Source organism: Schistocerca cancellata, chromosome 1 (genome assembly GCF_023864275.1).
Source record: "Schistocerca cancellata isolate TAMUIC-IGC-003103 chromosome 1, iqSchCanc2.1, whole genome shotgun sequence".
Taxonomy (NCBI): Eukaryota; Metazoa; Arthropoda; class Insecta; order Orthoptera; family Acrididae; genus Schistocerca; species Schistocerca cancellata.
Window position 1 is genome coordinate 881,658,760 of NC_064626.1, and position 26,111 is coordinate 881,684,870.

The 26,111-nt window shown below is 43.4% G+C and overlaps 1 protein-coding gene across 1 annotated transcript in view; it reads right to left on the reverse strand.

Annotated features, from left to right (window-relative positions):
* Positions 1–24,772, reverse strand: part of LOC126190545 (beta-glucuronidase-like) — a 349,553-nt gene extending 324,781 nt beyond the window's left edge. The window contains exon 1 of the mRNA XM_049931029.1: positions 24,722–24,772. The gene's annotated coding sequence lies outside the window, so the exon portion shown is untranslated. The remainder of the gene's footprint in view (positions 1–24,721) is intronic.
* Between the last annotated feature and the right edge of the window lie 1,339 nt (positions 24,773–26,111).

Genomic DNA, 26,111 nt, shown 5'->3' on the forward strand with positions numbered 1-26,111 from the left:
TATTTATCTTTATTTCATATGTCTGTTTATTTCATTAATTCATAACTCTAGCCAGTCCACAGACTATATGATTGCAGGATCTCACGTTTATGTTACTAGTTGCAGCGAGTTAGCTGTTGGGCTTGAGAGCAGCTCAACCCTACGACATTATTGAATTATTCATTTTAGAGAGGGTTGTGCATTGCCCAATTACCTAAGGTACGAGTAACTGCAAGCAAAGTCGCAGTTTGTTTGCCGTATGGGACGCTGATTAGAGAGGAACTACTCAGCAGAAAATCCATTAGGTAACGTCGCAACGACACGGACTGTACAGTGGCTTGTGAAGCGTATTTGCAGACGTAGATACTGGTGTAGCCGTGGACCTTTAGTCATGATACGACCGAACATATAAACAGATACTTGTTACCACTGGACCTGACGGGATACCAATTCGATTCTACACAGAGTACGCGAAAGAACTTGCCCCCCTTCTAACAACTGTGTACCGCAAGTCTCTAGAGGAAGGGAAGGTTCCAAATGATTGGAAAAGAGCACAGGTAGTCCCAGTCTTCAAGAGGGGTCGTCGAGCAGATGCGCAAAACTATAGGCCTATATCTCTGACATCGATCTGTTGTAGAATTTTAGAACATATTTTTTGCTCGCGTGTCATGTCATTTCTGGAAACCCAGAATCTACTCTGTAGGAATCAACATGGATTCCGGAAACAGCGATCGTGTGAGACCCAACTCGCTTTATTTGTTCATGAGACCCAGAAAATATTAGATACAAGCTCCCAGGTAGATGCCATTTTCCTTGACTTCCGGAAGGCTTTCGATACAGTTCCGCACTGTCGCCTGATAAACAAAGTAAGAGCCTACGGAATATCAGACCAGCTGTGTGGCTGGATTGAAGAGTTTTTAGCAAGCAGAACACAGCATGTTGTTCTCAATGGAGAGACGTCTACAGACGTTAAAGTAACCTCTGGCGTGCCACAGGGGAGTGTTATGGGACCACTGCTATTCACAATATATATAAATTACCTAGTAGATAGTGTCGGAAGTTCAATGCGGCTTTTCGCTGATGATGCTGTAGTATACAGAGAAGTTGCAGCACTAGAAAATTGCAACAAAATGCAGGAAGATCTGCAGCGGATAGGCACTTGGTGCAGGCAGTGGCAGCTGACCCTTAACATAGACAAATGTAATGTACTGCAAATACATAGAAAGAAGGATCCTTTATTATATGATTATATGATAGCGGGACAAACACTGATAGCTGTTACTTCTGTAAAATATCTGGGAGTATGCGTGGATGCGTATTGAAGTGGAATGATCACATAAAATTAATTGTTGGTAAGGCGGGTGCCAGGTTGAGATTCATTGGGAGAGTCCTTAGAAAATGTAGTCCACCAACAAAGGAGGTGGCTTACAAAACACTCGTTCGACCTATACTTGAGTATTGCTCATCAGTGTGGGATCCGTACCAGGTCGGGTCGACAGAGGAAATAGAGAAGATCCAAAGAAGAGCAGCGCGTTTCGTCACAGGGTTATCTGGTAAGCGCGACAGCGTTACGGAGATGTTTAGCAAACTCAAGTGGAAGACTCTGCAAGAGAGGCGCTCTGCATCGCGGTGTAGCTTGCTGTCCAGGTTTTGAGAGGGTGCGTTTCTGGATGAGGTATCGAATATACTGCTTCTCCCTATTTATACCTCCCGAGGAGATCACGAATGTAAAATTAGAGAGATTAGAGCGCGCACGGAGGCTTTCAGACAGTCGTTCTTCCCGCGAACCATACGCGACTGGAACAGGAAAGGTATGTAATGACAGTGGCGCGTAAAGTGCCCTCCGGCACACACCGTTGGGTGGCTTGCGGAGTATAAATGCAGATGTAGACCAGACGTGAAGGTGGGGTCTCAGGTAAGTGACAGATCGAAGCAGGCAGGTGCAGCGAGGATTCGCCCGACCAGCGACTCATACGGCGGCTGGCGGACAGGCCTCGCTGTGACTACTGAAGGCCTCCGCTCTGGGTCAGGGGCCTCGTAGCCCGCGGTGTAAGCTGACACCGCCCCCCCCCCCCCCAGTCTCCCCCCTCCTGCCATGCGTCCAAGCCAGTGCTTCATACCACGTGTATCTGGTTACCGAATACACGCAGCACAATACGTGCCCTCCGTCCTCCAGCAAACCGGATTGGAGTAAACGTTATTACGTAAAGTCTCTGGGTAATACACGCGACGTCGCGTTCGCTGTCGACAGGGTGATACATCCATAATTTTGACCCTAACGAAGCTATATAACTACCAGCCATAGGTCGCTCTCTGACACAGTCAAAATTTTGCTTGGCGAAGGATGGGTGAAACAAAAGGGACACCTGTTTTGTCTCAGGTGCCGACAGTTAATAGTTTCCGAGAAAATAACAGTCAAAGTTTGATGCTACTTAAACAGATCGTGCGTACTGTACTGAACAAAGCGAGTCAGTAGCACAGTGGTTAAGAGCACAGTTCCGAATTTTTGCGCTCCATGTTCAAATCCAATCGTACGTTGTATTTTTTTCCTTTTTTTTCTTTTGCTGTAGCGTAAGGATGTAACATTAAAAAATCAGTGTTTATTGTGAGATCGAGTGATCCAACAGAATTACTGATACAGAAATCACCATTTCAAACCTTATTAAAAAGACAATTTATCATCGCTAACATTATACATATAACCTAATACACTACAAGGGAAGAAAAAGAAGACACAGAGCTGCCGAATTCTGTTTCCACTTGAAAGGATAGCACCAGTTTCTTGAGACTTTGTATTAAAAAATTTGCGACAGTAATGAGGCTGCTACAGCCATTGCCCACTGCCTCAATGCTCGTGTAGTAACCACATGTCTACTTTTTAATGCCGCGCGTGCGATTTGATAAAGAAGCAACATAACTTTTACTGCCATTTTCTCGTGAACTGTAGAGTGTTACAGCCTAAGAGAAACAGGTGTCCCTTAATTTTCACTATTCTTTCAGCAAGCAAGGTTTCGACTACGTCAAAAGAGAGAGAGAGAGAGAGAGAGAGAGAGAGAGAGAGAGAGATAGAGAGAGAGAGAAACCTGTGGCGGCTTCCCCTTGTTAGATTACTAGTTGTGGCATCTCTGGACGTGTTTTCATCTTTGGTGTGCTGCTCGGGCCTTCGGCCAATCAGGAACTCTGGTGGTTATCTACGCCATGAGGCCATATGTACACTCCCGGAAATTGAAATAAGAACACCGTGAATTCATTGTCCCAGGAAGGGGAAACTTTATTGACACATTCCTGGGGTCAGATACATCACATGATCACACTGACAGAACCACAGGCACATAGACACAGGCAACAGACCATGCACAATGTCGGCACTAGTACAGTGTATATCCACCTTTCGCAGCAATGCAGGCTGCTATTCTCCCATGGAGACGATCGTAGAGATGCTGGATGTAGTCCTGTGGAACGGCTTGCCATGCCATTTCCACCTGGCGCCTCAGTTGGACCAGCGTTCGTGCTGGACGTGCAGACCGCGTGAGACGACGCTTCATCCAGTCCCAAACATGCTCAATGGGCGACAGATCCGGAGATCTTGCTGGCCAGGGTAGTTGATTTACACCTTCTAGAGCACGTTGGGTGGCACGGGATACATGCGGACGTGCATTGTCCTGTTGGAACAGCAAGTTCCCTTGCCGGTCTAGGAATGGTAGAACGATGGGTTCGATGACGGTTTGGATGTACCGTGCACTATTCAGTGTCCCCTCGACGATCACCAGTGGTGTACGGCCAGTGTAGGAGATCGCTCCCCACACCATGATGCCGGGTGTTGGCCCTGTGTGCCTCGGTCGTATGCAGTCCTGATTGTGGCGCTCACCTGCACGGCGCCAAACACGCATACGACCATCATTGGCACCAAGGCAGAAGCGACTCTCATCGCTGAAGACGACACGTCTCCATTCGTCCCTCCATTCACGCCTGTCGCGACACCACTGGAGGCGGGCTGCACGATGTTGGGGCGTGAGCGGAAGACGGCCTAACGGTGTGCGGGACCGTAGCCCAGCTTCATGGAGACGGTTGCGAATGGTCCTCGCCGATACCCCAGGAGCAACAGTGTCCCTAATTTGCTGGGAAGTGGGGGTGCGGTCCCCTACGGCACTGCGTAGGATCCTACGGTCTTGGCGTGCATCCGTGCGTCGCTGCGGTCCGGTCCCAGGTCGACGGGCACGTGCACCTTCCGCCGACCACTGGCGACAACATCGATGTACTGTGGAGACCTCACGCCCCACGTGTTGAGCAATTCGGCGGTACGTCCACCCGGCCTCCCGCATGCCCACTATACGCCCTCGCTCAAAGTCCGTCAACTGCACATACGGTTCACGTCCACGCTGTCGCGGCATGCTACCAGTGTTAAAGACTGCGATGGAGCTCCGTATGCCACGGCAAACTGGCTGACACTGACGGCGGCGGTGCACAAATGCTGCGCAGCTAGCGCCATTCGACGGCCAACACCGCGGTTCCTGGTGTGTCCGCTGTGCCGTGCGTGTGATCATTGCTTGTACAGCACTCTCGCAGTGTCCGGAGCAAGTATGGTGGGTCTGACACACCGGTGTCAATGTGTTCTTTTTTCCATTTCCAGGAGTGTATTTTAACAAAGCACTGTGTTTCGGAATTCGGAGTAAACCAGGTCGGAGGCGACGTCTGCAGCGTTGGAGATTTTTGGTCAAATTAGCTCCAGTTATTTTTCCATAGTTGTTTGCACACGCTACTTAGATCATTTCAGTCCTTTGCACAAATATCTGCGAGGCATCAGAAAAGCTCAGAGAACGATCGTTTTTCGCAAGCTGGAAGCTTACGTGATCGAGCAGTAATATACACTCAGACTTATCATCCCCTCCCATATTAACATCAGTTCACTGTTTTTACTCATAGACCTGAATAGAGAACATTTAATTACATTGCTTTTCTACTGTTCATGTTTACAGAGGTTCTATATGTTTTATGTTATTTATGTGATCAATTTGAGAACAGTATAGTACCTACGTTTAGTATCCTGCTATTTATCTTCTTGCTGGCCCATTCTTTTGTTGTTGTTGTTGTGGACTTCAGTCCAGAGACTGGTTTGATGCAGCTCTCCATGCTACTCTATCCTGTGCAAGGTTCTTCATCTCCCAGTACCTACTGCAACATACATCCTTCTGAATCTGTTTATTCATCTCTTGGTCTCCCTCCACGATTTTTACCCTCCACGCTGCCATCCAATACTAAATTGGTGATCCCGTGATGCCTCAGAATATGCCCGATCCCTTCTTCTAGTCAAGTTGTGCCACAAATTCCTCTTCTCTCCAATTCTATTCAATACCTCCTCATTAGTTATGTGATCTACCCATCTAATCTTCAGCATTCTTCTGTAGCACCACATTTCGAAAGCTTCTATTCTCTTCTTGTCCAAACTATTTATCGTCCACGTTTCACTCCCATACATGATTACACTCCATACAAATACTTTCAGAAACGACTTCCTGACACTGAAATCTATACTCGATGTTAACAAATTTCTCTTCTTCAGAAACGCTTTCCTTGCCATTGCCAGTCTACATTTTATATCCCCTCTACTTCGACAATCATCAGTTATTTTGCTCCCCAAATAGCTTCTACCAGTTTTTCCAATCGTCTGTCAAGAATTCGCGTTAGTATTTTGCAGTCGTGGCTTATTAAACTGATAGTTCGATAATTTTCACATCTGTCAACACCTGTTTTCTTTGGGATTGGAATTATTATATTCTTCTTGAAGTCTGAGGGTATTTCGCCTGTCTCATACATCTTGCTCACCAGATGGTAGAGTTTTGTTAGGCCTGGCTCTCCCAAGGCTGTCAGTAGTTCTAATGGAATGTTGTCTACTCCCGGGGCCTTGTTTCGACTTACGTCTTTCAGTGCTGTGTCAAACTCTTCACGCAGTATCATATTATTCTTTTGTTATTGCACTTAAAATAGATGTATGCTTGGCATCACGCCATTTTGTGTCATCTGTTGTTAAAATCTCTCTTTGTCCCATCAGTGATGAATCAGTGTGCAAATAATCAAATACTTCAGCCATTCACAGTGCTTCCACTACGTTGATAGCATATATCCTGCTCTGTATATGTGCAATTTACGGATGCATAAAGGTAAATCTGATCGCTAAATTCAGTTTTCTGAGTGCTGTGTATATTCAGGTGACAGCGATAGATCTTGTGTATCATCGGGTAGCGGAGCTTTCCCCAGTTTTGATTAGTATGTGGAAGACGTTATGATTCTCGTGGTTGGATGAAGTAGTTCAGTGATAAATCTTTTCAGGTTTAAATTCGATAACTCCAGCCACGATAAAACATCCACACTGCACTAACTTTAGCTACAAGCTGAAATAATCCACGTTCTACACTTTTTGGTAAGATTTTGTGAGTGCTTACGTACTATCTGATGCACAAAGTTTCATTTATCGTTGCTCAGAGTTACGTAGGTATGTGTGTGTTTCTGAGACAAATTTCTTTGATTATTCGTGCTCAAATTATGTTTTCAATTAATTACTGGGTCATGAATAATCACATACATGGTGTAGCAAAAAGAGTCATCCGATTTAAAAAATCGTAACTATTATGTTATTTGAGATACGTACTGTCGGAAAGAGCAAAGTCTCCAGCTTTACATGGTTCCCGCTAAGTAGCAGCAATGTGCGCCCACTTCAGTTCTAGTAAAAATGGTGTCGGGACAACAGAAAGCATTTTGTGTTTTGCGTTTTTCTTGGTGCGGGTCAGTAATAACTGTTCACTGTGACTTTCGTACTAGGTATGGTGTGGATCCTTCTACAGCACAGAGTATTAGACGACGGCATGAACAATTCCGAGAAACTGGTTGTTTGTGTAAAGACAAATCGCCGAGCCGTCCCCGAGTGTCTGACGCAGACGACGAATCCATCCGCCATAGTTTCACAAAGAGTCCGCACATATCCGTTCGCTGTGCAGCTCGACAGCTCAACACGCCCCCTATGTCCGCCTGGAGTGTATTGCGTCGACGTTTACACATGAAACCATATAAAATTCAGCTACTGCAAGCTGTTCGTCAAGGTGTCAAACAACAACGTGTAGAGTTCTGTAATTTTGTTCTTGGCAAGATGGAGGAGGACAGTTTTCTTCCATGTTTAGTGTTTAGTGACGAGGCAAAACCATGTACATAAAAAGGCTCGGCGTTCATTACACGTGCTGTTTGTCGCAATAATTATTGTTTCCCATGTCTATGATAAGTATCATCTTGTTTCGTACGGTGCTCCACAGGTTACACATTATACTTGCCACGTACGTAGATAATAATATAAATAAAATGACTGGCCGATTAAGGGGTCTGACATTGCACGCTCCGATCCGTAGCGTGCAAGTTTTGTTTCTCCTGATAACGACATCCTCCTGAGTAGTCCCCGACCGGAGATCCGAATGGGGGACTATTTTACCTCAGTAGTATTTTACCCAAGAGTACACCATCATCATTTAACCATCCAGGAGAGCAGCATGTAATCGGGAAACATTACGTGTGTAGTTTCCCCTTGCTTTCTGCCGTTCGCCACAACAAGGCCCTTTTGGTTGATGTTACAGACCTAATCAGTCAGTCACCCGCACTGTCGCCTCTGGAACTACTGGAAAGGCTGCTACCCCTCTACAGGAACCACACGTTTGTCTGGCGTCTCAACAGATACCTCCCTGTTGTGGTTTTATATACGGTACGGCTATCTGCACTGCTGAGACACGCAAGCCACCCCACTGCCGCAAGGTCCATGTTTCATGGGGTGTGGGGGGGGGGGGGGGGAGGGAGGGGGATCTGTGTATAATACACATACATTTGTTGCGAAAATTCTAAGACTGATGTTAAAAGACTGGTACACAGATTTGGTTATCTGAATACTAAGAATAACGTACCACAATTTGAAAGTGATAAGTATAGTAACCTATGAGAAAATATGATAAAATTATTTGGGAAAATATGATAAAATTATTTGGGAAAATAATAATATGATAAAATTATTTGGGAAAAAAAGGAAAAAATCCAGATTATGGCCAATAACATAATGAAAACATGTGCAAAATCTGGTTCATATATCTATAAAATAGTAAAACTTACGTACGTTCCTCCTTGACACACAGAGTGTAGTTCAGGCCAGAGGTGATTTTGTATTGTTTTCTCATAGTTTTTCCTACTTTGACTAGGATACATTTATTCAGGTTACAGGCAATGTGAACTATAATGTCTGTTTGAACATCTCAGTGTTCAAGTATTGCCCCTGTTTCTACATTTTCAGTATGAATATACTGTCGACACTCCCGTCTTCCAGGACGACAACAGCCCTGTTCAGAAGACTGCGCGCACACGTTGCTGGTCTGATGAATACTCAAGCATCCTATTGCACCCCGATCTGCTCATTAAATATCCCTATCTGAATGGGCACTTAAAGACCTAAATGGAAACAAGGCACGGGAGTAGACACATCCCACAGAACTACTGATAGCCTTAGGAGAACCAGCCACCACAAAACTTTTCCACCTGGTCTGCAGGATGTATGAGGCAGGCGAAATACCCTCAGACTTAAAGAAGAATAAATTCCAATTCCCAAGAAAGCTGGTGCTGGCAAGTCTGAATATTGCCGAACTTTTATAAGTCATGGTTGCACAATACTAACACAAATTTTTACAGAAAAATGGAACAACTGTTAGAAGCCAACCTTGGGGGAGATCAGTTTGGGTTCCAGAGAAATGTAGGAACGCGGGAGGCAATACTGACCCTACGAACTATCTTAGCAGAAGGGTAAGGAAAGAAAACTTACGCTCATAGCATTGGTAGACTTAGAGAAAATTGTGAATGGAGTATTGTCTTTGAAATTCTGAAGGTAGCAGGAGTAAAACACAGGAGACGAAAGGCTATTACAACTAGTACAGAAACCAGACGTCAATTACGAGAGTCGAGAGGCATGCAAGGAAAGCTGTGGTTAGGAAGAGAGTGAGACAGGTTTGTAGTCTATCCGTGCCGTTATTTAGTCTGTAGTTTGAACAAGCGACAAAGGAAACCAAAGAAAAATCTGGAGTAAGAATTAATATTCAGGGACAAGAAACAAACACTTTGAAGCTTGCCGATGACATTGTAGTTCTGTAGAGACAGTAAAGGACTTGAAAGAGCAGATGCACGGGGCGGACGGTGTATTGAAAGGGTGGTATAGGATGAACATCAACAAAAGCAAAACAAGGATAACGGAATCCAGGCGAATTAAATCAGGTGACACTGAGCGAATTAGTGGGAAGTGAGACACTTAAAGTAGTAGATTAGTTTTGCTGTTTGGGAAGTAAAAACATGATGACAGCCGAAGTAGAGAGGATATTAAATATAGACTGGCAATGGCCAGAAAAGCGTTTCTGAGGAAGAGAAATTTGTTAACATGGAATCTAGGAAGTCTTTCGTGAAAGTATTTGTATGGAGTGTAGCCATGTACAGAATGAAACATAGAAGATAAAGAATAGAAGAAAAGTATAGAAGGTTTTGAAGTGTGGTGGAACAGAAAACACTGGAGATTAGATATGTAGATCACTTGAGGGAGTACTAAATAGAATTGGGGAGAAAATAAATTTGTGGCGCAACATGACTGGAAGGAGGGATCGATTGAGAGGACAGTTTGTGAGACGTCAAGGAATCACGAATGTGGTATTCGGGGACAGTGTTGGGGGTGGGGGAGGGCCAGAAATCGTAAAGGGAGACCAAGAGATGAACACAGTGAGCGTGAACGATGCATGTTGCAGTAGTTATTCGTAGATGAAGAGGATCGCATGGAGAGCTGCATCAAACCAGTCTTCTGACTGAAGACCACAACAACAACAACTACATCTTAATCTCATACATTTCCGGGACTATTTACTACAGCAGGAGAAACGCCGCGGTCAACATCCCTGCAGTTTCGTTTCTCGGTAGGATCTGCCAATAACATGGTAACTATCAAGCAGATGAGATTAATGTCACGATGCTGGTGAACATGGTGGCAGCCAGTCAAGGAATATTTTAGGGAATTGGTTTAAAAAATTTATTTCAAAGGCCCATCAAATCTTATTCCCAGAGCAACGTATGCTGTGCCTATGTGACACAAGTTGCCTGTCTTTCAAAACCGAGACAGTTCTGTCCAGTTACAGCTGCTGACAGGAGACGCCCTGATCCCTCTGCTGAAACTGCTGGCAAATTCACGCCATTGGTTTAAGCCAATTGCGTATACGGGATACCGATCATGTGTGTGCACACTGGAGTCTTCTGCGGTGAGGGGCACAGTTGCTTCTCTCTCTTGCAATCCAGAGTTAGAGAAGAACGGACGTCTTCTTGGAAGGCAGAGCCTCTGGCTCTGCTTTTCACGACCGGCCACCAACGTAAGTTAACATGGACAGCTCCCCCTTCCGTTGTCCATTTCAGTTAATTGTTCGACCTCCTAGACTCTCCTAAACCGGGTAACTTCCGACCCTAGGCGCGCTCCTTGTACACCGTACATTGTAATACGCCCTCTTTATTGTACCTAAGTTCCTGTTTTGTCATTTAACGGCAGCCCTGGATCCCCACCCACACATCCTGAACGCTCGACCTCCTGCACACTGCCGCCGCGAGGCATATGTAGCAACCGCCTCCCCCTTCTCCCAAGGCCTGTATACATTTACACTACCTACACTACCGGCCATTAAAATTGCTACACCACGAAGATGACGTGCTACAGACGCGAAATTTAACTGACAGGAAGAAGATGCTGTGATATGCAAATGATTAGCTTTTCAGAGCATTCACACAAGGTTGGCGCCGGGGGCGACACCTACAACGTGCTGACACGAGGAACGTTTCCAAGCGATTTCTCATACACAAACAGCAGTTGACCGGCGTTGCCTGATGAAACTTTGTGATTCTTCGTGTAAGGAGGAGAAATGCGTACCATCACGTTTCCGACTTTGATAAAGGTCGGATTGTAGCCTATCGCGATTGCGGTTTATCGTATCGCGACATTGCTGCTCGCGTTGGTCGAGATCCAATGACTGTTAGGAGAATATGGAATCGGTGGGTGCAGGAAGGTAATACGTAACGCGGTGATGGATCCCAATGGCCTAGTATCACTAGCAGTCGAGATGACAGGCATCTTATCCGCATGGCTGTAACGGACCGTGCAGCCACGTCTCGATCCCTGAGTCAACAGATGGGGACCTTTGCAAGACGTTAACCATCTGCACGAACAGTTCGACGACGTTTACAGCAGCATTGACTATCAGCTTGGAGACCATGGCTGCGGTTACCCTTGACGGTGCATCACAGACAGGAGCGCCTGCGATGGTGTACTCAACGACGCACCTGGGTGCACGAATGGCAAAACATCATTTTTGCGGATGAATCCAGTTTCTGTTTACAGCACCATGATGGTCGCATCCGTGTTTGGCGACATCGCGGTGAACGCACATTGGAAGCGTGTATTCGTCATCGCCATACTGCCGAATCACCCGGCGTGATGGTATGGGGTGCCATTGGTTACACGTCTCGGTCACCTCTTGTTCGCATTGACGGCACTTTGAACAGTGGACGTTACATTTCAGATGTGTTACGACCCGTGGCTCTACCCTTCATTCGATCCCTGCGAAACCCTACATTTTAGCAGTATAATGCACGACAGCATGTTGCAGGTCCAGTACGGGCCTTTCTGAATACAGAAAATGTTCGACTGCTGCCCTGGCCAACACATTCTTCAGATCTCTCACCAATTGAGAACGTTTGGTCAAGGGTGGCCGAGCAACTGGCTCATCACAATACGCCAGTCACTACTCTTGATGAACTGTGGTATCGTGTTGAAGCTGCATGGGCAGGTGTACCTTTACACTCCATCTAATCTCTGTTTGACTCAATGCCCAGGCGTATCAAGGCCGTTATTACGGCCAGAGGTGGTTGTTTTGGGTACTGATTTCTCAGGATCTATGAACCCCAATTGCGTGAAAATGTAATCACATGTCAGTTCTAGTATAATGTATTTGTCCAATGAATAACCGTTTATCATCCGCATTTCTTCTTGGTGTAGCAATTTTAATGGCCAATAGTATATTATAATACGTCACATCAATAGCCAAAGACGGTGAGAAAATGATTAGAAGGGAGAAGTTCAGTACTGACATTACACAGATCTACTCCTCATCAGAAGGAAATATCAATGTAGAGCGGGTTGTGATAAGGTGGGTACATTCCGAGAGCTTTATTGGACATCGTTAAATAAAAAAAAAAAAAAAAAAAAAAAAAAACACAGCAGCACCTGCACATGAATCACGCGTTATCCGCTCGCCTCTGCAGCTTGCATTTATGCGTCAAGGTCGCCCATAACTTTCCTTACTCTTGATGCCACGTCGATAACCACTAGCAGGTCGCTGTCTTTTATGAGCGGGCGTTAACCCACAACGGGCAGCGACTAGCTGACGTTCCAGAAACACTCGAGTAGAACGATGGCCCTCATCAGTCAACGCCTTAGCGCAAACTTATTGATCAGAGAACGGCAGACGTAGAGTACTTGGGGGTGGAGTTCTATTCCGGCAGAACTTGAATAAGACTTCTCTTTACATACTGTGTTCCAAAGAGAGAAATGTCATGTGTCATTTCTATTGCGTAGTGTTGTTACTTAAGTGTTGCACTTTTAACAAGATGTGCTCACTATTTTGGGACGCACCATTACATCAACGGCTACGATACGCGGTCTCATTGACTCAATAAACGGTTTAAAAAAAACCAGAGCACCATCACATGTAAAGACAGAATCATTATGGTTTATTTAAATAGATTTATTTGTAACTGAATTAATATCTGCGTTGATCCCGTATACGTACTGCTCTAATTCTTGTTGCATAGACTTAGTATATCATAATGTAGAACGTCATGTACAGAGTGCACGTTACGTTATTTAACAGCATAAGTTAATCTATGTTATTCAGCTTCGTCATTATGACAATGATCAGTTGCATCGATATTCTGTTATTGCGTAATCACATGTTCTGTGTTAAGAGTTGGTAGATAAATGTGCTGCTGGTAGAATGTGTCCACTAGTCGACCATGCTCTTCAAATAGTTACCATCTTCACTGTTACCAGTTCAAAGAAAACTTGAGTCCCATCTCAAATGGGAACTCACTCATATAATTATAGTCGGTGGTAACTTTAATCTACCCTCGATACATTGGTGAAAATACGTGTTTGAAGTCGGTGGTAGACGTAACACGTCGTTCGAAATTACTGACTACTTTCTCAGAAAATTATTTTGAACAAATGATTCAGGAGCCCACTCGAAGCGTAAATGGTTGCAAAAACATACCCGGTACTTGGCCTCTTAGCGACAAATAATCCTGAGCAAATAGGGAGCCATTATAGCTACACTGAATACTGTAACATCCAAATCCACCAAAAATAATTACAAAACATATTATTAAAACAAACACATAAATAATCACTTGACTCTTTCCTAAAAGATAGTCTCCACTCCTTCGAATTTGGCTATGTGAACGGAACCAGATTTGGTTTAAATTCAAAGAAATACTATCGACGGCAATAGAGAGATACATACCAAAAGATTAATAAGAGATGGTACTAATCCACCACGGCATATAAAACGGGTCAACACACTGTTGTAGAAGCAACGAAAAAAGCATGCCAAATTACAAAACCGCAAAATCCCCAAGACTGACGAAACTTTACGGAAGCTTGAAATTTAGTACGTTCTTCAGCGCGATATGCCATTAATAATTTCCACAGCGAAACTCTGTCTCTAAATCTGCGGCAAGACGCTGTCAGTATCTTCTCTGGGCGTTAGCTATGGAGGTATTATTGATGAAGTACCACGTAAGCAGAGTTACTAAACACAGGTTTCCGAAATTCCTTCACCAAATGAGACGATGTAAATATAACAGATCTCGAATCAAGAACAACTGCCAACATGAGTAACATAGACGTAGGTGTCCTAGTTGTAGCAAAGCAACTTAAATAATATGAAAAAGGCAGATTATCTAACAGTTACGTTCCTTTAAGAGTGTGCCGATAGAAAACCTCCATATTAGGCAATCATATAAAACTACTCGCTCATCGGAAGATTCTTACTTGAAGATTGGAAGTTGCACAAGACACACCAATATTCAAGAAAGAAAATAAGACCAATTCGCTAAATTATAGATCCATATCAGTAATGTCGATTTTCAACAGGATTTTGATACATATGCTGTGTTCGAACGTTATGAATTGCCCGGAGAAAATCCATTTATTGACAAAAGGCCAACGCGGATTCAGAAAATACCGTTCTTCCGAAACACGAAAAGATCTTTGTTCTCACGAAGTAATGAGTGCTATCGACAGGAGACGTCATATTGATTCCATATTTTTGGATTTCCAGAAAGCTTTTGACACCTTTCCTCACAACCAACTTCTAATCAAGGTGCGTGCCTACGGAGTATCGCCTCAATTGTGTGACGATTCGTACTTTCCTGTCAGGACGGTCACAGTAAAACAAAAGTAATGTTTGGCGTTCTCCAAGGAAGTGTTGTTCGCCCTCTGCTGTTACTTATTTATATAAATGGTTTAGGAGACTATCTGAGTAGCACTCTTGCATTTTTTGCAGATGATGCAGTCATTTACCGTCATGTAATGTCATCAAATAATGAAAACAAATTCCAAAATTATTTAGACGTGAAATCTTTGTGGTGCGAAGAGTGGCAATTGACTCTAAATCACGAAAATCGTGAAGTCGTCCACATGAACACTAAAAGGAATCCGCTAAATTTCAGTTACACGTTAAGTGACAAAAATCTAAAGGCTGCAAACTCAACTAAATACTTACGGATTAAAATTGCGAATAACTTAAATTAGAACGGTCACATAGATAATGTTGTGGGGAAAGCAAACCAAAGACTGAGATTTACTGACAGAACACTTAGAAAATATAACAGGTTTACCAAAGAGACCTACACTACGCTTGTTCGCTCTGTTCTGGATTACTGCTGTACGGTGTGTGATCCGCATCAGGTAGGACTAACGGAGGACATCGATAAAAGTTCAGAGCAGGGTAGCTCGTTTTGTGTTATCGTGAAATAGGGGAGAGAGTGACACGGATATGATACTCGAACTGTGGTGGCTATCATTAAAACAATGTCGTTTTTCATTGAGGCAGGACCTCCTCATGAAATTTCAATCACCAACTTTCTCCTCCGAATGCGAAAATATTTTGTGGTCGCCCATCTACTCAGTGAGAACTGATCACCATGGTAAAATAAGAGAAATCAGAGCTTATATTTAAGTACTCATTTTTACCGCGCGCTGTTCGAGACTGGAACGGTAGAGAAATAGCTTGATGGTGCTAAGATGAATCTTGTTGCAGGCACTTAATTATTAATTGTAGAGAATAATGTCGATGTAGATGTAGAGAGTATCTAATTTAGTGTAATCTAAAAGTCAATGCGGACAGTGTACTTCAAGCATGAGTAACTACGCTTGTATTTCCTTTTGTTGTAAGCTACGTTTGTGTCAGACTTGCTAAATGCAGAGTTACAGCTTTATATGTGGAGCTTTAGAAATATACTGAAAACCTAAGTTAGGAAGATTAATGAAAACTGTGATTTCAAACATTATTGAAACAAAAACGTACCCCGAGGTTGTGTGTGCATGCATGTTACAGATAAAGCCCAGTATAGACTGGAAAGTAGCACAGGTCACGCCAATATTCAAGTAGGGAAATAGGAGTAACTCATTGAATTACAGACCCATATTACTAACCTCAATTTGCAGGAGGATTTTGGAGCATATACTGTACTCGAACATTATGAATCACCTTGAAGAAAATGACTTATTGATACATAACCACCATGGATTCAGAAAATATCGTTCTTGTGCAACACAGCTAGCTCTTTATTCCCATGAAGTACTGACTGCTGTCGACAAGGGATCTCAGATCGATTCCATATTCCTATATTTCCAGAAGGCTTTTGATACTGTTCCTCACAAGTAACTATTAATCAAATTGCGTGCACATGTAGCATCGTCTCAATTGTGTGACTGGATTCGTGAATTCCTCTCAGAGAGGTCACAGTTCGTAGTGATAGACGGTAAATCATCGAGTAGAACAGAAGTGATATCTGGCGTTCCCCAAGGTAGTGTCATAGGCCGTCTGCTGTTCCTGATTTATATAAATGATCTATGTGATAATCTGAGCAGCCCCTTGGATTCTTTACAGATGACGTTGTAATTTACCGTCTAGTAAAATCATCACACGATCAGTTCCAATTACAAAATGATCTAAAGAGAATTTTTGTATGATGCAAAAAGTGGCAATTGGCACTAAACAAAGAAAAGTGCGAGGTCATCTACATGCGTACTAAAAGAAATCCGATAAATGTTGGGTATACGATAAATCGCACAAATCTAAGGGCTGTCAATTCGACTAAATACCTAGGAATTACAATTACGAGCAACTTAAACTGGAAAGACCACACAGATAATATTGTGGGGAAGGCGAAACAAAGAATGCGCTTTGTTGGCAGAACACTTAGAAGATGCGACAAACTCACTAAAGAGACAGCCTACATTACACTTGTCCGTCCTCGGCTGGAATATTGCTGCGCCGTATGGGATCCTTACCAGGAACGATTGACGGAGGACATCGAAAAAGTGCAAAGAAGGGCAGCTCGTTTCGTGTGATCGAGCAATAGGGGTGTGAGTGTCACTGATATGATACACGAGTTGGCGTGGCAGTCACTGAAACAAAGGCGGTTGTCTTTGTGGCGAGATCTATTTACGAAATTTCAATCACCAACTTTCCGAATGCGAAAATATTTTGTTGACATCCACCTACGCAGGGAGAAATAATCATCATAATAAAATAAGAGAAATCAGAGCTCGAACGGGAAGATTTAGGTGTTCCTTTTTCCCACGCGACATTCGAGAGTGGAATGGTAGAGAAGTAGTATGAAAATGGTTCGATGAACCCTCTGCCAGGCACTTAATTGAGAATTGCCGAGTAACTATGTAGATGTAGATGTAGTAAAATAGGATGGTTCTTTTGAAAACTAAAGCTTTTTAGTCCTGTGCGTAAGTTAACATTTATATCCTAGTTTTTATTTTCATTTATGTGGAAGATAAAATGTTGCGAAATCGGACGAATTCTTTTGATGCACCCTACGTGCAATACAGGAAATAATAAGAGACTGTTGCTGCGCAAATACATTTGAAGTTGTTCAGTGACACTAAGACCTTTTGGCTCTATTTCTTTTCTAATTTCTTATTTAATAATTACCTATTAAATACAAGCGCGTGCTGAAAAGTAATGCCTCCAAGTTATTTTTATGTCAAAAAAGATTTTTAAATAAAGCAAAGGTTATTAACATTCTACACCTTCATTCTTTATGACCATATTAGCAGCCCTCTGCCGCTAGAGGGCTCCGAATTGTAGTGTGTGTAACATTGTGGTGTGTAATGTGACTAAGACTGCGTGTGAAACAGCGGGCTGCAGTCGAGTTTCGAATTCGAAGAGTTCGTGCACACATGGCGCACACTCTCCTTCACTATGAAAGTGCCAGACCACACACGAGCGCTGAGACATTTGAAACAGTCCGATCGACGCCTGTCCAAACGATTTTCATCTGTTTCCTGAACTCAAAGAACAGCTATGAAGCATTCACTTTGATAGTGATGAAGCGGTGCAAGCAAAGGTGAGTTTGTGGCTCTGTCAAGAGAGTCAAACATTCTACAGCGATGGCATCAACAAACTGGGCTCTCTTTGGGAGAAAAGTGTTCGTCCCATGGTAACTACGTTGAAGAGTAAATAGACAGGTGTCAAGAATGTTAGTCAAGTTTGTTTTATATGAAAAGTTTTAAGAGTTTTCACATAAAAAATCTGGAGTTATTACTTTCCAACACACCCGCGTATTTATGTACATGACATACCAAGCTGCGCATAAATTGAAACATATCCCTCTAACTAACAATACACGAATGAAAAAATACCGCAATCTGTTGCAGAGAGAAAAAACTCGACAGACAAATAGGCTGTTTGATGAACTTGGTTGTTGTGTCGTGCGAGAAGCAGTTCCACCGGGCCGCCTTGCACTTACGTCTCATAGCTCTTATTGAGATCGCAGGTTTTTAGCGTAGAATCACTGTAAACGCTCAAAAATTTTATTTTAGAACAGCAAGAAAAAGTTCCTTTAAACTGTGTAGTTCAAGCAAATACTTTCAGATTTGATCATAAATACTTTTAGAAAAATGTATTCTGCTTTTAGAAGCTCATTTTCCCTCTTGGTCAAAGGACTGCTACAGTAGTGGGTGGAAGGGGAATACCGTCTTGTCATTCCCGCTGCGACCTGTTACATGTCTCTACGGTCACACAAAAATTTGGAAGGTATTTCATTTTTCTAAAGGAAAGCAGCGCTTCACGCGATCGGGGTACAGCCCGTTACCTCTTACATTAAATGTGATAGATGATATAAAGTGCAATAATTACAGGAAATCTCTCACAAGGAAAGTAAAAGTTTACGCTGAAATTCTCCCTGGTTCTGTTTGTTTATAACCCACCGTTCACGGTGGTACAATGCTTTGGACACTGAATTCAAGTAAACGCTTCAGAAATTGTATTGTATATGGTAGCCTGAACAGAGTGGTCACTGTGAAGGGCACAGAACAGAGACGCAGCGTACTCGTGTGAGACAGCGTTTTCAGCACCCGGCCGGATTTGAAACTGGCGTCATACTGGACGACAGTTTGGCGCCTGGTCGAATCGTGCAATGGTAAGATTTATGGAGCTTTCGAATGTGACAGTGGCCCTATGTTTGGCTGGAAGGGACGTGAGAGAAGACATATTTGTCATAAAGGTTGCGGTCGACTGGGCATCACAATGGAGGGTCGGTGTATTGTGTACCGAGCACATCGTAACGCCTTCACACCTGCGCCTGCTCTCCGACATCAAATAATAGACTCCCGGCAACATCATGTGTCATCCCACACCATCCGTCAGAGACTAGGAGCAACCCGTCTAGAGAATAACATCACATGTGCTTGTTGCCGTTAACTTCACTGCACAAACGGCTGCGTCTGGAATGCTGCAGTGACTAGGAAACATGGACTGTTGTTGAATGAAACTTCCTGGCAGATTAAAACTGTGTACCGGACCGAGACTCGAACTCGGACCTTTGGCTTTCGCTGGCAAGTGCTCTACCAACTGAGCTAGCCGCGCGGGATTAGCCGAGCGGTCTGAGGCGCTGGAGTCATGGACTGTGCGGCTGGTCCCGGCGGAGGTTCGAGTCCTCCCTCGGGCATGGGTGTGTGTTTTTGTCCTTAGGATAATTTAGGTTGAGTAGTGCGTAAGCTTAGGGACTGATGACCTTAGCAGTTAAGTCCCATAAGATTTCACACACATTTGAACATTTTTTGAACAACTGAGCTACCCAAGCACGACTCATGACCCGTCCTCACAGCTTCAGTTCCTCCAGTACCTCGTCTGCGACCTTCCAATGCTTCGTCTCCTACCTGAATGTCATAGCATTGTGTTGAGCAATAAAGAGTGGTTCTGCACTACTTCGAATGACCTTTGTCGCCGAGTTTGGCGGTGATCTGGAGGGAGATCCCCTCTACTAACGTTTTCGAGAGACACAGAGGCAATTACTGGCATCATGGTTCAAATAGCTCTGAGCACTATGGGACTTAACTCCTGAGGTCATCAGTCCCCTAGAACTTAGAACTACTTAAACGTAACTAACCTAAGGACATCACACACATCCATACTCGAGGCACTGGCATCATGGCGTGAACATTCATCGGGGATGACTTTAAGTCACGCCTGGTAGTGATTGAGAGAACTCTGGCTACTCAACGGTACGTCACGAACATCCCGCATCCTCGTGTTTTAATTTCGCATGCGACAATATCGTGGTGTTATTTCTGAACAGGACAATGCACGACGCGACCACGCATGGCACGTCTCTCTATAAGCTCTCTGAGTGGTGCTGAGATACGGTACTACTATGGCCAGCTAGATACGCACATCTGTCCTCGACAGAACATGTGTGGATGTCAACAACAACCAGTGCCAATGTCAAGGATATCAGGCACCAGTTAGAGCTGTTGTGGGCCAGCTTGTATCAGAAGAGGATGCAACGGTTTTGTGACAGCCTGCTCAACCGAATAAGTGTGTGCATCCAGGCCGGAGCGATGCAATGTCATATAGATAAGTGAGCTCATATTCCCAAGTTGTTTCTAAATTTTATTCTGTTTTGTAATCATTTCGATAACATCTGGTATCATTTCGATAACATCGGGTACCCTCTCAACTAGTGACGCTTCATTTAGTTGCCTCCTCTCCTTCTGGGTGATTCAGTTTTTTTGTCAGGCAGTGTATATACAGAACGAACCAGAACTCCACCGACAAACTTAGATGTATATAATAAGAAAACATGTTTTGTGAACATGGGGTCTAAACCGGATACCGTGAGACCTATGAGCACTTGTTCATCTTCGATACCGTGAAACACTTCTACTGAGAGATATTTGCTTTCCATATTTTGGAAATAGCTAGTAAGGACTAAAAACAGACAAAAATGTCCGGAAAACATGGCCTCTAAAATGCACACCTTAAAATGTTAAGAGCATTTGTTCGGTAGAAGAGATGTATTTCACTGTAGCGACGATGAACAAATGGTCATAGCTCTTAAAGTATATAATTTAGAGCCCATACTTACAGGACATTTTTCTTTTTTTGGTCTGTACTGCCACCTGTGAAAGTTTGTCAGTAGAGTCTGATTCGCGCAGTATACAGGAACGAATATAAGTATTCATACACTAGAGCGTGGAAAAGTAAACTGCCTTTATTGGCAATACGAAACCAAAAACACTAACTGGATATGCACTATACACACTAGCCAGTCGCCAATGCAGCTATGCTGGTATATAGAACGAGAATGAACAAGCCTTTACAAAACAAAATACAAAAACGTCTGCCAAGTTCTCTACTGCGCTGGGAATTAAGTATTCATACACCAACAGAAAGTGACACTTCTAACAAAGCCAGAACATGTTTAATACTTCGTATGCATACCCTTCCGATGTATTACTTCTCGCAACCTCCGTGGCACGGAATGGACCAATTTTCTTGTAGTTTCCGACGTGACACCTTCCCATTCTCGAAGGAGAAACTCTTTCAAAGAGGCCTTACTACGGATGTCGTGTTTTCTCACTCGTGTTTCCAGCTCACTCCACAAGCGTTCGATGGGATTCAGGTCTGGACTCTGAGCTGGTGTTTTAAGACCGTGTGGAGTGTTGTAGAGCAACCACAGCCGGACAGTTTGCGCCTATGTTTGGGATCATTGTCCTGTTGGAAGTAATAATTTCTAGGAAGACCCAAGGCGTCAACACTGTGTTGTAAGTTGTCTTTGAGAATGTTCATACACACATCTGTCCATGGTACCTTCCACAAACACTAATTTTCCGACAGCGGAAGCTGACATACAGCCCCATACCATCACTCCACCACCTCCGTGCTTCACCGTGGGTTGAATGTTGTTTCGGTCGAGGTCTGTATTCGGTCTTCTCCAGACCAAGATCCTACCATCATTGTGCACGATATTAAATTTGCTTTCATCACTAAACAATACAGTATCCCAGAAGTCTGCTGTCTTTGATACATGCTGTTTCGCGAATTCCATCCGCCGCTTCCTGTTGTTTTTGCTTTCGTCTCGGGACCCTGGCTCTGTAGGCCGCACGATTGAGAATGGTACGAACTGTCCTTGGAGTGATGTCCTGTCGGAAGTGGTCATGTACAGTGCCAACGCTGTCGTTTTCGGGTTTTTCTTGATGATTCTTAGTAGCATTCTGGTCTCTCTTGTTGTAAGCTTCTGTGGACGGCCGTGTCGTTCACTGTTTATTACTACATGACTGTCCTTGTATCGCTTAATGATAGATTGCACAGTCGCTCGGCTTTGTCCTATGATGTTCGCAATTTCGGCATACAACTTGTGTTGAAGATATTGGGCGACAACGATGCTTCGTTCCTCAATGGTCGTTTCCTTCCCCTTGCGGCCCATTCTGCTGTTCCACGGTACCCACGTCCGACCTGCTGTTGTTACACGGCCGCCACACGACTACACAAATGTGGTGTGCACTCCGGGGCTGCGTCAGCCGTTTGTTTGGTTGAAAGTAGTCCGCTGCATGAATACATTTTGCCCTGTCATAGACCGTGCGGAGTGAAACATATTTTATTTTCCCAGAAGAGATTCATGGCATACGGGAAACTTCATTACCAAGAACATGGTTATCTGACGCTACATCATCGACTTATTCGTGTCGGCGCTGTGGGTGATTTAATATCCCAACACACCATCGTAGTTTGTCACCACCTACTGTACGAATACTTATTTCCATGACTGTATGTAAAGGTGAGGTATGACAGTAGTCCTACAGACAGAGAGGTCAGACAACGGTTGTCAGCGTGTAGCCCAGGAGGAAGTTCGCTGCGGGCACGCCGCTGATATCTTCCCGCTATAGTTGTTGACAGTGCGGTGGCATTTGATAACACAGTCGGCAAAAGAAATGTGAAACGTAGCTACTAGATAGCAGTACGACATGTATCCCTTTTTGTGCACATTCGTGCAGTTAATATAAAACGAGGACAATCCTTGGATATGGCCTTGTCGAAGGAAACATTCCTGCTTTTAACTAAAGTCATTTATCGGAAATCGCGGTAAATCTAAACTTGTGTAATCAGACTAGGGTCTAACGCCTTTCCTCCTGAACACGAGTTGTTCAATGTTAGTGGAAAACCAGTTCATGACTGAAAAGATATTTATTATGCTCTCTGTTCTTGTTTCACTGGTCACTTCACATTACGTGTATCATCTGCAAGAATTACTAATTCTGCCTTCCAGTTAAAATTGCAATGAGCCGATGACCGAACTCTGTTGAACGCGAGTTTCTATTTCGACCCAGCTGTAGTCTAACATAGACCGCTGCCGGATATAATACACTAGTTCCTTGTTTTATGTTACATAAGCTGGAAATTAGAGAAATAAATTAAATTAACGCTATGTCTTCGGTACTATTCCTGTAGACTATATTGTAGATCACGAACAACTTGTAAAGTTAAGGAACTGCAACTAAATATTTCTGTTCTTCGTCACCCTTTTACCTACAGATGCTTTTCATATACGTGGTGCTCTGCAGCTCGCGCGAAACTCAGACTTAATTTTTACTATCAAAAGTCGATATCGTCTGCATAGGATTTACTTAAAAAATATTTATGCTCGACAGGTTTCGAACTATATCCCACTGAAGGTTGGTCTGTACCCGATTCATTACTAGTCAGCATAGCAGATTTAAAGTAAATCCTGTGCAGCTGATGTGAATCTTTAGTGAACAGACGTTAAGTTCCTGATCCACACAAGCGTCACGAAACACAGAGTTAAATCCCTAAAACGCTACAGTAATTCTCCGAAAAAAAAAACGTTTTCCCATTTTCTGAAGATAAAGGCGTTGTTCTTTCCGTAGACGAGTATTGCGTTGTGCTAGTGAGTGTAATGTCTGTTGCAGCGGTCTCTCCGCGATATTTTCAGAAATCTTATAAATTATATAACTCAGTACATATCTCTAAATATCTCTTCTTATCTTACCGATTCCTAAACTTTAATGTACGATGATTATCAATGCAAAGAAGTTTCAAGCCCTATTATTCCTTGGAGCGTCCATTTACTCCATGGAATAGCTTCTCTGCTATCTATGTTTTTTTTATGAAAAGAATGAAGGAGCTCTTGCCGATTACCCGTGAAAGACGGAGGATGTATATGTATGTATTGTTGAGCTAGTCGCCATCTTGATGAGATTCTGAATGAGAAGGAATTTAATACATGAACTAAACTAAAGTAGGTGTGTTCGCGTATTATTTAACTGATTATTATTGACAGTGTCTGTTTACTACGCTGTGTTGCACGGGATCAGTGGGGAACGCCTGATTTACACTGGACGAACCTGCCGTTTTGTATGCTCAAGACATCCAGTTAGTTCAAATAAATAGGCTAACACGGTCTTACCAGCAGATTTCCGGTCTTCCCCATGTGATCACCGAAAGTTAATAATTATTACAAATGTTTTCAGGAGATCGACTGACAATTTTCATCGCACCGAGACTTCGAAATTGCTTCACTGCCTTATCGAATTTAAGTTAAGCTCAATTTAATCAGGATAGAACAGTATTGAACTGTGTGAATGTGATAAGCCTGCTTTGTGAATGAAAATTCCCTTAACATACGCATGTTTTTACTATTCTGATCAGTGAAGCTAAATCAGGCCGGTGTGAGAGAGGTTTTTAAATTTTAGATCCCACAAAAAAATATTAAATGAGGTCAGAACGCATTAAGAGAAGGGCGGGCCACTACTGCTGTTGTGTTTGTACTGCGGCGACACGAGGCGGATATTGATCTCCAAAAAGCGCGAATTCTGTCACTCGTGGCAGCACGACAGTACAGCACGACATTACGTCACAGGTCGTCCAGGCAAGCAAAAGAAGCTTCACGCCCTCTTCCACATAACAACAATTCAGATTTGATAATGGCAGAGTATTTTTTCAAAGTCGTGCATACCTTGCTGTGATAAAAATATCTACATAACACTCTTTTATTTTTAAATGTAACTTTTGAACGAGTTGTAATTGTGTGAAGACCTATCTCGTGTACTCACGCTTTGTTAGACACCAGGTTGCCGTCTTGAGGCTCGATGTGGTTCCACCGAGCGCTGCCACTCGAAAGGAAGCGATATCTCGAGGCGCGGCACTCGCTGGGCGGCTGAACATGCAGGACGCGCTTAAGTACGGTAATTTACATAGATATCACGTTCGACTGTGCCACGGTCTGCCGATACATGCATAGCACTTGTCGCCTTCACCACTGTTCCCCTTCTTCTGCCTTCCTACACGACTTTGTTAACAGTCCCTAACACAAAATGAACCACCTTCCGGCTAGATCCTTTCTTCAGTTCCGCGCACGGTTTCCTTCCATTCTGTTCAAAAATGGAATGCAACAAGCTTTCTATGGCTGTAAAAAATCGAGAAATAACGTGTCTCAATTTGTATCAGGTACCATTTCCCAACAGTTTACTGTTGTTTACTTAGACAGTGCCACATTTCGCTGATGAATTACTATGTTTTGTGAATTTAAAGGCTGACGGACAATGCCGTTGGTTCTTGTTATGTAAACCCCAGGAGAGCTGAGAGTATGTGAGCTTGTCAGATTTCGAGGTGATCAATACAATTTGCAGTTAAATACACACACACACACACACACACACACACAAAGGTCGATCGAACGGTAAAGCTTCTTGTTTTATATAAAAAAATAATAATAATCGTATAAATATCGTATACATATACATATACATATCATAGCCTGAACTCTCCTCTGCATAACACTACCGTTCATCATGGCTTCGTACGCACGTCCACCCACGTTGAATCCAGGCATCAAAACCATTTTGGAAAAACTCTTGCTTCTTCACCTATGATTTTAAAGTTGTTTTTAGCAAATCCAAGTTATTGAAACTGTAACCATGTAGGATGGCTTTCGTAGGTCGTAACAGGGAGAAGTCAGACAGAGCAAAATCAGGGCTGTAGCACGTGAGCGGCACCACTGACCAGCCCATTTGTGTAATCGCTTGGATTGTGAGAAATGACATCTACATCTACATCTACATGGTTACTCTGCAGTTCACACTTAAGTGCCTGGAAGAGGGTTCATCGAACCATTTTCATACTACATTTCTACCATTCTGCTCTCGAATGGCGCGTGGGAAAAAGGAACTACTAAATCTTTCCGTTCGAGCTCTGATTTCTCTTGTTTTATTATGATGATCATTTCTCCCTACTTAGGTGGGTGCCAACAAAATATTTTCGCATTCGGAAAAGAAAGTTGGTGAATGAAATTTCGTAAATAGATCTCGCCACAAAGAAAATCCCCTTTGTTTCAGTGACTGCCACTCCAACTCGCGTATCATATCAGTGACACTCTCGCCCCTATTGCGCGATAACACGAAACGAGCTGCCCTTCTTTGCACTTTTTCGATGTCCTCCGTCAAT